This window comes from Labeo rohita, chromosome 2 (genome assembly GCF_022985175.1).
Source record: "Labeo rohita strain BAU-BD-2019 chromosome 2, IGBB_LRoh.1.0, whole genome shotgun sequence".
Lineage (NCBI taxonomy): Eukaryota > Metazoa > Chordata > Actinopteri > Cypriniformes > Cyprinidae > Labeo > Labeo rohita.
The window spans coordinates 37,943,425-37,956,549 of record NC_066870.1 but is presented as its reverse complement, the minus strand read 5'-3'; the positions used below and the strand labels follow the sequence as shown (position 1 = coordinate 37,956,549).

The 13,125-nt window shown below is 31.5% G+C and overlaps 2 long non-coding RNA genes across 5 annotated transcripts in view; one reads left to right on the top strand and one right to left on the bottom strand.

Annotated features, from left to right (window-relative positions):
• LOC127153897 (uncharacterized) overlaps positions 1 to 13,125 on the top strand; it is a 58,539-nt gene that overhangs the window by 20,254 nt on the left and 25,160 nt on the right. The window lies entirely within an intron of this gene.
• The window catches only part of LOC127153885 (uncharacterized), a 42,589-nt gene that overhangs the window by 17,840 nt on the left and 11,624 nt on the right, over positions 1 to 13,125 (bottom strand). For all 4 annotated transcript variants that reach the window (XR_007825362.1, XR_007825359.1, XR_007825360.1 and 1 more), the window contains exons 2-3: positions 11,793 to 11,843; positions 2,100 to 2,311 (exon numbers count right to left, since the gene is read on the bottom strand). This is a non-coding gene — a long non-coding RNA (uncharacterized LOC127153885). The remainder of the gene's footprint in view (positions 1 to 2,099; positions 2,312 to 11,792; positions 11,844 to 13,125) is intronic.

Genomic DNA, 13,125 nt, shown 5'->3' with positions numbered 1-13,125 from the left:
TGTAGTTCTAAACTTGAAAAAAAAAAAAAGAAATACAGTGAATCTGTGATGCTTTCTGTTTGTTTTAGTGACCCAACATGTCAACCTCTGACTTAACCAATCACATGAGTTTGCAGTTATTTTTGGAGGGAAATGACTGGTCGCAAAAAAAAAAAGGTGGCCACCCTTTTAGTTATCTTTTTTGGAGGGAAACAGTCATTTTGCCATCTTTTTGGAGTAAAACGGCTGGTTGACAGAGATGGCTGCAATTTTCTCTTCTTTTTGGAGGGAAATATCTGCGGAAGTGGTCAATCATTGTTTAAGTCAGTAATTAAGTCAGTAGTTTTTGACTTCTTGAAAAAAATACGTAATATAGTGGATTTTTGATGCTTTCTGTTTGTTTTAACTTATGACTCACATTAGTTTGCCACCAATTTTTGGAGGGAAATGGCCGGTCGCAAAAGCAGCCACCCTTTTAGTTATCTTTTTGGAGGGAAACCGTCATTTTGCCATCTTTTGGAGGGAAACACCCAGTTGGCAAAAATGGCTGCCATTTTCTCTTCTTTTTGGAGGGAAATGTCCTGTTAGCGGAAGTGGCCAGTCAATGTTTAAGTCAGTAATCTGTGGTTCTAAACTTGAAAAAAAAAAAAGAAATACAGTGAATCTGTGATGCTTTCTGTTTGTTTTAGTGACCCAACATGTCAACCTCTGACTTAACCAATCACATGAGTTTGCAGTCATTTTTGGAGGGAAACGACCGGTTGCAAAAAAAAAAAGTGGCCACATCTTTTTTGGAGGGAAATATCCTGTCAGCAGAAGTGGCCAGTCAGTGTTTAAGTCGGTAATCGGTAGTTTTTGTCTTGAAAAAATAAGAAATATAGTGACTTCTGACTTAACCAATCACATGAGTTTGCAGTCATTTTTGGAGGGAAACGACCGGTCGCAAAAAAAAAAGGTGGCCACCCTTTTAGTCATCTTTTTGGAGGGAAACAGCCAGTTGGCGGAAATGGCTGCCATTTTCTCTTCTTTTTGGAAGGAAATATCCTGTCAGCGGAAATGGCCATTCAGTGTTTAAGTCGGTAATCGGTAGTTTTTGTCTTGAAAAAATACGAAATATAGTGAATCTTTGATGCTTTCTGTTTGTTTTAGTGACCCAACATGTCAACCTCTGACTTAACCAATCACATGAGTTTGGTGCCATTTTTTGGAGGGAAACAGCCTGCTGCAAAAGCAGTCACCTTTTTAGATATCTTTTTGGGGGGAAACAGACATTTTCTCGTCTTTTTGGATGGAAATATCCTGTTAGCGGAAGTGGCCAGTCAATGTTTAAGTCAGTAATCTGTGGTTCTAAACTTGAAAAAAAAAATGAAATACAGTGAATCTGTGATGCTTTCTGTTTGTTTTAGTGACCCAACATGTCAACCTCTGACTTAACCAATCACATGAGTTTGCAGTCATTTTTGGAGGGAAACGACCGGTCGCAAAAAAAAAAAAAGGTGGCCACCCTTTTAGTTATCTTTTTGGAGGAAAACAGTCATTTTCTCATCTTTTTGGAGGGAAACCGTCATTTTGCCATCTTTTTGGAGGGAAACGGCCGGTCGTCAGAAGTGGCTGTCATTTCCTCTTCATTTTGGAGGAAAATATCCCATTAGCGGAAGTGGCCAGTCAGTGTTTCAGTCAGTAATCGGTAGTGTTTGACTTTAAAAAATACAAAATATAGTGACTTCTGACTGAACCAATCACGTGAGTTTGCCGCCATTTTTTGGAGGGAAATGGCCGGTCGCGAAAGCAGCTACCAGAGACATTTTCTTTTTTTTTTTTTTAAATAAGCAACCACTGATTGGCTACCCAGAACTGCTTAGCGATCACGCAGAACAGCCCAGCAATCGCTCAGAACACTCTAGCATCCACCTAGCAACTACCCAGAATGGTCTAGCAACGGCTTCACAAGCACCTGCATCATGGCAGTGAATTCTGCAAGCAACATAAAATAGTTTTGAGTTCCAGAGACTGACAGTGTGTTGTATTGAGGTTAATTCATTCCTAATGTGTTAACTGGAGCTGCACAAAGAGCAACTGAAACTCAAGCGTGTAGTAGAACACAGTGCCGGGTCGCTCACCTCCGCTGCGTCTCCTCCTGATCTCCCAGCATGCTTTTTCTTCCTCATATAATTTTCTCTGGCCATTCTGAGCTTTAGAGGTCCGGTGTCCTCAAAGCCCACAGCAGCCCATCATTTCCGTCATTCCCGGCCTCCACATGCTCCTGCTGGAGAGTCACGTTCATCTCTCCATTTCTCTAGATGCTCCTTCAGCGCTCCTCACACTGCCTTCCCTGTGCACAGAGACGAGTGTGAGACGTCAGACTGAAAAATCTCATATGTAGCGTTAAAAAAAAGTGTAGGAAAAGAAGAAGAAGAAGAATGTCGAACACACAACAAAATGACTAAAAATACTAAAAATAAAACACTAAAATAAATATTAAAAAACAAAAAATTACAAAAAATAATTAGTCAAATTAATGAAACTATGTAGATATCTTAAAAAATAATAATGACAAAAACACAATTAAATAACTAAAATTAATCTAAATGTAGACATTTACAAAATAATAAAAATGACAATGAAATTGCTAAAAAACAATCAATGAAATTGTTGGAAATAAATAAATATGAACAATAAAGACATTTAAAAAATGCTAAAAATGAAAACAAGATTACTAAAAAATAATAAATAAAATTAATGAAAAAGACAAAAATGGCAAAATTACAAAATAATTAATTACAACTATATAGACAAAACTAATAAAAATGACAAAATCACACCAAAAATACTAGGAACAGTAAATAAACAATTAATAAAAATGATATAAATCTCTTTTGAAATCTAATAAAAATGACAAAAACACAATTACTAAAATTAATAAATAAAAATTCATGCAAACTATGTCAACATATTTTAAAAACTAAAGAATGACAAAAACACAACAAAATGATTAAAAATAAGCAATAAAAATGTATGAAAGCTATACAGCCATATTTAGAAAAAAAATGACAAAAACAACAAAATTACTAAAACCAATAAAATAATAAAAATGAATGAAAACTATAGGAATTAAAAAATGAATAAAAATGACAAACACAACAAAATGATCACTAAAATAACTATATAGACATATTTAAAAATAAATAAATAAATACATACATGCATTCATAAATGAACAAAAACATAAAAATACATTAATTTTTCAAGTATATTCATGTAAAGCTGCTTTGAAAAATTCTGTGCTGTATGTGCTACCGAAATAAAAGTGAAGAAATATAAAAGTGAGCTTTTTAATGACGTCGTCATTTTACATTTATATTGCATTCAAGGTATATATTTTCATTCTTGCATTCATAAATTGGTGGGTACATGAATTTGTGTAGAAAGACGTTTGTTACGCATCTCTGTATGTGTTTGCTGAATCTCAGACGTGTTTTCTGTGAACTTAAACACACATAGAGTTGAGGAGCGTAAGAGCTTTTTATTTGTTTCCTGCTGGTTGGCACTTATAATTTGTAACCATAGTAACGACCCCCTTCTCCGCCATATTCTCGCCGTGGAGAAGGAAAGAGAGAAGCTGAATGTGATTGGTGTGAATATTTGGGGTGAGTTTGTGCTGATGCTGATCATCTGAATACATCAGATCAGCTGCTTTGATGCAGGTGGCCGGAGAGCAGAATAAAAGCGCTTCGCAGCTCATTTCACTAGTTTATCCGTGTCCATCGATAGAGTCGACATGAAACTGCAGCCGCAAGTGCATTTCACTTCCATATTATCAAGTATTTCTGAGAAAACAATATATTCAGTGAGCACTAGAAACACTGCATGTATTTCTGAAGATGCTTTTTATGACTGACATTCACCCTCCAGAGCATCACATCTGGCTTTTATATAAAATATGGAGCATTAACCGAAATTCATTTATTGGCAGGTTTTAGAGTAACAGTGGCTACGCAAAAATCTGACTATTAATTAACATTATATCCAGCCTTGGTGTCATCAGATGAAAAATAAACCCCATTTCAGGTTTGGAGTAAGCTAATCAATGAAGACAGACTTTTTTTTTTTAACTTTACAACAACATGCATTAATGAATCGTTCACAATTAGACCAGGAATCATATCTGAGATTAAATGCATCTTAACATGTCTTAGAAACAGTTTTAAGGTTAATTAACTAAAACTACAACCATTAAAGAAAAAATAAATCCTTACTTCAAATAATAAAAAAAAAGCATGTTAACGGAAATAAAATAAAATAAAAAAATATAAAAATTAATTTTATGTAAAAAAAAGTTTTATATTTAAAAAATATACATATTTTATTCAGTTTAACTTAATGTACTAAAATAAATAAAAATAAATAAACTAAAACAAATAAGCAAAAAACGAATAACTATAGACATATTTAAAAATAGTAAAAATGACAAACACACAACAAAATTACTAATAAATAATAAATAAAAAATACTTTAAAAAAATACAAAAATATGTAGACATTTAAAATACAAAAACTGATAAAAATGACTATGCAAAGATGGCTCAAACTAATAAATAATAATAAAAAGGCTATATACACAATCTTTAAAAAAATAAAAACTAGTGTGATAAATAAAAACAGGAAATTACTAAATAAATAAATAAATAGTTTATATATATATATATATATATACACACATACAAAATATACACACATACAAAAACAACAATTACTGAAACTAATAAAATAAAAAGTAGACATTTAAAAAATCTACTAAAAATGACGATATGCAAAGATGACTAAAACTAAGTAATAAAATACAAAGCTATATACACACACTTTAAAAAAAATCTAATATAAATGACATATTATATATATATATATATAAGTAATAAAAATGACAAAAACAACAAAATTACTAAAGCTAATAAATAAAACAAACATTTAAAATAAATAAATAAAACAAACATTTTAAACAAACACTAATAAAATGACAATATGCAAAGATAAATAATAATAAAAAATAATAATAAATAATAAAATGATAAAATAAAAAGCTGTATACACACTTTAAAAAATTAAATCTAATATAAAATGACAAAAGTAAAAATAACAAAAACAACAAAATTACTAGAACTAATAAATGAAAAATAGATATAAAAACAAAAACGAATAAAAGTGACTATGCAAAGATGACTAAAACAAAAAAAAATTGTTTTAAAAACTATTAAAAATATATATATATATATATATATATATATATATATATATATATATATATATATACACTTTTAAAAAACTAATAAAAATGCCAAAAATGCAACAACAAAATTACTAACATAATCGATAAAAAAGCTATAAAGGTTAATTTTAAAAATAAAAACTAATAAAAATGAGAAAACTAATTAAGAAATATATATATATATATATATATATATATATATATATATATATATATATATATATATATATATATATATATATAAAATTAGAATATATATATAACATTAAAAATAATAAAAATTTAAAATTAAGTTGAGAAAAGAAAATATAAAAATAAAATCTATTTCAAAATATTAACAAAATCTATAATAGTATATTGCTTAAAAATGCAGAAAGACTTCATTAACAATACAAGTTATGATTCCTTTTACCATTGTAGATTTTTTTATATATGGACATTTGTCCATTTTTTATATGAATGTGTCAAGAAACAGCCAAAATCCCAGCAAGGACAGCATCAATGTCAGCCGGGGGATTTCTCTTCCCTAAACGTCTCTGAAGGCCCCCAGAAAACCAACATTTATTTATACCGAAGCTTTGTTTGTGCAGCAGCGCCGGCTCCATGGGAAATCACCTGCGCCGGGAGTCCTTTAAGAGCCGACCGGCCCTTCGGCGTGAGTTCTCAAAAGCTCCAGTGAAGAGCTGCTCAAAGAGCCGGAGCCCGACTCGGCCCTTCACTACATTAACACCCTACACATCCCCTCACAATACACGCGCCAGCGCCGGCGAGCACTGAACTAATTACAGGGAGAACCCAGTCCCATTTCCATCTGAATCATGGGGAACACAGGAGGAGAGACGCGCTGGTTCCTATTTACTGAAAGGACAGCCTTGTGTCTTTGAGTTTCTCCTACATAAAGAAGGGTAAACAAGGCCCGGGCGAGCTAATTGAGTGGAACGGCATCCCTGCGGATCCTACGGGGGGGAAACCATCAATAGAGCCAGAGAGAGAGACACAGAGGCTTGAGCATCACATCATTGGACTAAAAACGCATAGCCATAGCAAAAATGAATATACTAATATTGTATATTATTGCATAGTTCATGCATTTTATTATCTCTTTTGTTTCTCTTTGTCAGTGAGATGGTTTCTAGTGTTTCTACCGAGGAAAAAAACTCAAAAACTGTCTTAAAGTCTGCAATCAAAAGTCAAATATGACTTAATATGAGCTCAAACATTATTCACTGAATGATCTGAGCTGCTCTGCATTCACTTTAAACATTATAAAACCATTATTTTGTTTCATAAAGTTGCCAAAGCAACATTTATCATTTTCATTTAGTTTAACTTGAAATTACCAAAACAAATAAATAAAAATTTACTTTTTAGACCGATTTAAAAAATAAATGATAATAATAATAATAATAATAATAATAAACCATATAGACACTTAAAAAAAACTAATAAAAATTACTAATGAGAATTAAATGAGAAATGTTGGCAATTATCTGAAATAAAATAATGTTTTATAACATTTAAAATGAATATAGAGCAGTTCAGTTCATGTAATGAGAAATGTTGGAGTTCATAATAAAATCTATTAAAGACTTTTAATTGCAGACTTTGTGAATTTTTAATAGCTCTAAACTCTTAGTGGATGACAACTATTAATTCATTTTTATATGAATTTTAGAAGAAATATCTGAGATAAAGTTGCTACTTCAATAAAACAATTGGGAACCTCAAAGTCTTCAGAGCTATTAAAAAGCAACATCTGAGAATAAATTCTGCTGTCTCTTTTGCTCAATGCTGCTTTTATTTGATCAAAAATACAGTAAAAATGTGAAAAAATATTACAATTTAAAATAATTCTTTTCTACGTGAATATCTGCTAAAATGTAATTTAGCTCTGTGAATAAAACTGAATTTTCAGCATCAATACTTCAATGCTGCTTTTATTTGATTAAAAAAAAGTAACAATGTGAAATATTATTACAATTTAAAATAACTATTTTCCATGCGAATATCTGTTCAAATGTAATTTATTTCTGTGATAAAAGCTGAATTTTCAGCATCATTACTGCAATGCTGCTTGCTTTTATTTGAAAAAAAAAAAAAAAAAAACAGTAAAAATGTGAAATAATATTACAATTTAAAATAACTGTTTTTATGTGAATATCTATTAAAATGTAATTTATTTCTGTGATCAGACCTGAATTTTTAGCATCATTACTATAGTCTTCAGTGTCACATGATGCTTCAGAAATCATTCTAATATGCTGATTTGCTGCTCAACAAACATTTATGATTATTATCAGTGTTGAAAACAGTTGTGCTGCACGATATTTTTTGTGAAATCTGTGATACATTTTATTTTACAGGACTTTTTGATGAACAAAGTTCGCATTTATTTGTAACATTTTTGTAACATTGTAAATGTCTTTACTCTCACTTTTAATCAATTTAACACATCTTTGGTAAATAAAAGTATCAATTACTATATAAAAAAAGACATTTCGAATTTTTCATAATCATATCATAATGTGTTTTTACAGTTCTTAAATGATTAACTTTTAAATGAATTAAAATTGAGTATTTTAAAATTAAATATCCACCCTGGTCATCAACAAATGCTTGTGTCACTTTCGTGTCTCCACAATTTTATGCAAAACTGACGTCACTTTTTAATCAGCGTGATGCTGCTCTTCTCCAGAATTATTCCTGGAGCCAGTAATGATATTCCAAACATTTTCCCACATTCAAAAGTGGGACGAATTCAAATTCAAGGTTCTAAAACGCTCCTCATTCACGCACACACACACACAGCTGGCCCCCTATTATTTGGACATAGATCACAGATCTTATTGAATGTCTCGCAGTGAGACATTCCATCTAAGTTGCTATGTGTTGGTCTAACAGTCTAACAGCCGTCCTGTCTGTCTGCGTCCATCCGTCTGTGTGTCTATAGAGTCTCACTCCTTCTGAGACACAAGGCCAAGTTTAACCGGACAGATGGATGATGGGAAAGAATTAATAAACCTTCGCTGCCTAATGAGCTTTGAAGTAGAACAAAGCATTTTAATGAATATGAGTATGTATGTGTATGAATAAATTCAATTTTAAATAATTTTAATATATTATAATTTATTAAAATATTAATTCAAAAATAAAATTAAAAAGTTAAAAAATGTTTTTTAAATATTAAAATAAATATTGCATATTAATAAAAATTATATATATAATATATATGAATATTATAATGAAAATTAAGTATATTAAATTAATTAAAAATGCATTGTTCTACTTCAGAGTATAATATTATAGGCGTTTATTTCTATTTCTACCTGTTCCGGTTTGGTAGTGTAAACTAGTGTAGGTTGATTCAGTCTTATTACATATTAAATATTTTAATATACTTGAACAGATCCTGTGTTTTAAGCAATAACCCACAGGAGGCCATACATTAGTGATTTTAACACGATTTTACTCCTTATAATCACTGCAGTGCAAATTTTAGTGGCTTATTGCTTTTATAAAATGATAATGTAGCCGTAAATGATAAATAAATGATAATAAAACAACACCAAGTGTATTTTTGGTGATGCAAAACATTTTGCAATGCCAGTAAATATCTCACAGACAAGCCAAATGAAATGCATGAGCCGCAGCTCCGTCTGTCTCTCTCTCTGTCTCGTCAGACAGCTCGTTAATTTGCACAACTTCGATATGTTCTTTTTCTTTCTCTGTACGTATATATTAGCGGTGTGACATGACCCTGGCGGGCCGAGGGGCTGTTTTGTGTCTGGCTGGCCGTGGGAAAAAGAAGCCCACTCTTTTCACAGCTGCACAGCACCAATGGAGGCCCCGGCTCCCCCCGAATCCCAAACCCCCGCCTTCGTCGGCCTTCATAAATACATCTCATTATTCAAGCTCTAGTTTGCATAGAAATGTTAAAGAGGGCTGCTTTCCTGGACACTCCATCCGTAACAAACAACAGCCACCTCAAGCATGCTCGCTTTATTCTGCGTACAAGCAAAACGCTGTTTTCACGTTAGCTGGTTGTGCATTCAGAAAGAGCTGTTTATGAAAGTGCATTTTGATAATTATGAGATTTTGTTGTTGTTTGGCTCTAAAATAACACTGATTTTAGTTTAGCTGGTTGTGCATTTAGAAAGAGTCATTTATGAAAGTGCATTTTAATAATTATGAGTCTTTGTTGTTGTTTGGCTCTAAAATAACACTTTTCTGTTTAGTTGTTGTGCATTTACTTCTTCAAACTCATTCTGAATTTTAATGGTTACTGGACTTTTGTTGTTATTTAACACTAAAATTGCAGCGGTTTATGCATGTGGAAAGAGTCATTTGTGAACATGAATTTGACAAATTCTGGTTGTGCATTTGGAATTATGTAATTGTACATTTATGGGAGCGCATTTTAATGATGATGAGTTTTTGTTGTTATTTAACACCACTGTTTTTAGTTTAGCTGGTTGTGCATTCAAAGAGTTGTTTATGGAAGTGCATTTTAATAATTATGAGTTTTCGTTGTTGTTTGTCTCTCAAATAACACCTGTTTAGTTGTGCATTCTAAAGGAGTTGTTTGAGGAAGTGAATTTTAATCATTATGGACTTTTGTTGTTATTTAACACTAAAATAGCAGAGGTTTATGCATTTGGAATGAGTCATTTGTGAACATGAATTTGGAAAATTATGAGCTTTTTGTGTTTTTTTTTTTTTACACTAAAATAGCACTGTTTTTGGTTTAGTTGGTTGTGCATTTATGGGAGTGCATTTTAATAATGATGAGTTTTGTTGTTATTAGTTATTATTATTAGTTTTGTTGTTTTTAGTTTAGCTGGTTGTGCATTCAGAATGAGTTATTTATGAAAGTGCATTTTAAATAATTATGGATTTTTGTTTGTTAATTAATACTAAAAGAACACTGTTTTTGGTTTAGCTGGTTGTGCATACAGAAAGAGTCGTCTTTGGAAGTGCATTTTAACAATTATAGGTTTTCGTTGTTGTTTAGCTCTAAAATGACACTGTTTTCTGTTTAGTTGTGCATTCAGAAAGAGTTGTTTGAGGAAGTGAATTTGAACAATTATGGACTTTTGTTGTTTTAACACTAAAATAATACTGTTTTTAGGTTAGCAGTTTATGCATTTGGAAAAAGTCATTTATGGACTTGAATTGTAACAAATGAATTTTTGTGTGATGTTTTTTTATACTAAAACAGCACTGTTTTGGTTTAGTTGGTTGTGCATTCAGAAAATGTCATTAGGAAACATTTAAGTGCATTTTAATAATTATGAGTTTTGCTGTTGTTTAGCATTAAAATAACACTTTCTTCAGTTTAGCAGTTTGTGCATTCAAAATGAGATGTTTGAGGAATTTAATAATTAATAATTATGGGTTTTTGTTGTTATTTAACACAAATAAGTGTTTTTACGGTTAGCAGTTTGTGCATTTGGAAAGAGTCATTTGTGGATGTGCATTTTAATCATTTTAAGCATTCGTTGTTGTTCTTTAACACTCAAATAACACTGTTTTTGGTTTAGCTGGTTGTGCATTCAGAAAGTGTCATCTGTGGAAGTAAACTTTAAGAATTAATGACTTTTTAGTTTTTTGTTTTTTTTTAACACTAGAATAACACTTCAGTTTAGCTGTGTGCATTTAGAAAAAATCATTGGTGCTTGTGAATTTTAAGAACTTGGGGTATTTGTTGTTGTTTAGCACGGTTTTTGTGCATCCAGAAAGAGTCATTTGTGGGTGTGAACTTTAATAATAATCGCTTTTGTTGTTTTTTAACACTAAAATAAGCATCACTGCAAAGACATGACAAAAATAGCTCACTCTGGTCAATGACAGAACTGGGCCTCTCAAATCTTCAAACACAACCTCCTGCATGTTTACTGCATAACATTGAGCTTGTCGTTTAAAGCATTACGGTATGCTTAGGTTAGGTTATAATGCAAGAATGCTTAGGTTATAAATGTCAATAATCTATATTTTACTTACTGATGCATGATTAAAATATCTTCACATTTCAGAATCTTTAAGTGTCTTTGTAGTATATATTATGTATTCTCCCTTAATGATGTTTGTTTAGTCTGTTGTGTGGCTCATATACAGTCATTATTTGATAAAGAATGAAGAACAAATATGATAAACTAAACATTTTTGTAAGTAACCTTTACTCTGAGTTTATTCTGCTGTTTTGATGCTTTTCTTTATTTCATCTCAATGATGAAATAAACCATAAATCTGGCAGCATGCATTCATTAATAGCACAAACCTAGTTTCTACTGTCTGCAGATCCAGAGAGATAAAAACCAAACCCGCTATAGATCAACACACACACACACACAATGCATTAACATCCTAATTCTATTTTAGAAATGTACTGTGAATAAAACTAAATCAAATTAGGCAAATTGCACCATAAAATTGTCTTTATGAAACACATATTAAAATATATGATGCTCGTGCAATATTTACAGTAGCCCGTCGCTGTGCTTTGAGCTTTGTGAAACAGATTCAGTAGCAGATTAAACTAAAGATGTTTTACCTGTTTGGACGGAAGCAGAGTTCAACATCGAGGAGACTCTTCTGACACATCCTGAAACGAGATAGAGGAACATTAGAATCATCATATTGTGCATCACTAACAATCAACATTGTGATTTTTCGATGCTTTTTTAAACGTTAAATTAATAATAATTCTTGAATAAAGCTTCCTCTATAAAGAGGAACTGAACCCTTGATGCATATGCATATTAGGCTACTATATTAAAATATGCTTGCAATACATCATGTTTCAACAACAAACAACAATATTAGTACTGTAATGTCTGTCATGCTTCCTAACTGAATTTGTAAGTCATTTCACTGACAGTCTCTTGATATAAAGCTGATTATTGTCACGGAAGAAGAAAAGAAACATGAGGTCTCAAGCATGCTAATTCAAGTGCAATTTGCATTTCACCTCCAAAAATGCCTTACAGTAGCTATAAATCTGCAATGAGCTGTCAAAAACAAACGCCGTAAGCACTGACAGCCTGAGATGAGCTGGATGTATATTTAACATGCATTCATGCGGCTCTGAGCCTTTAGCATGTATTATGCTAAAGCTACACTATGGCGTAAAGAGCGACTGCTAGTCCAGTGTCATCATAATACACAGTACATATGGTACAGTATATGCAGTACCTGCATAGGTTATGTGGTGTATATTATTGTACACTCTCAATTTTGTTCAGATAATGTGCGTATCTGTGTATATTATGGGATGCTCTCTTGGATTTATAAAACACAAGCATTCACAAGAATTAATTTATGTGCTATAGCTAACAAGGAACGTTCTGGCAAAGGTTCTGTCCAATTTATGAACAAACATTCTACCAATAATAGAATAAAATTAATAGAATGTTCATTCTGAGCTCTCTGGTCTTTAATAATGTTCTTAAAACAGCACAAAAACATTAGACTTCATTCATGGAATGTTTTATTTTAGTTTGAATGTTTAAACGTTTTTTTAAATGTAACAACTTGTTTCAGAACATTCAGAGATTATTAGAAAGCAACATAATGTTTGGAAAATCATAAAATGCAATGCAACATTTCCTCAATATTTAAAAAACTGGATGTTTTGAATGTTCATAGATCAATGCATTTTCATAACTTATGGCAAAATGTTCTTAGAACTGTCAGTTTTTGTTAGCTGGGATTCAAGAACAAACAGATCTGTCCATTAGAAAAGACTCTCATTGCCAGTATTTCTACAAAACTGTGTATATGATTCCCAAGTATTCCTTGTCCATGAATGCTATAAAACATTAGACCATCTTACTTTGGAAATTCAAAACATTAACACAAAAACAGTATTCACGGAACGTTTTATT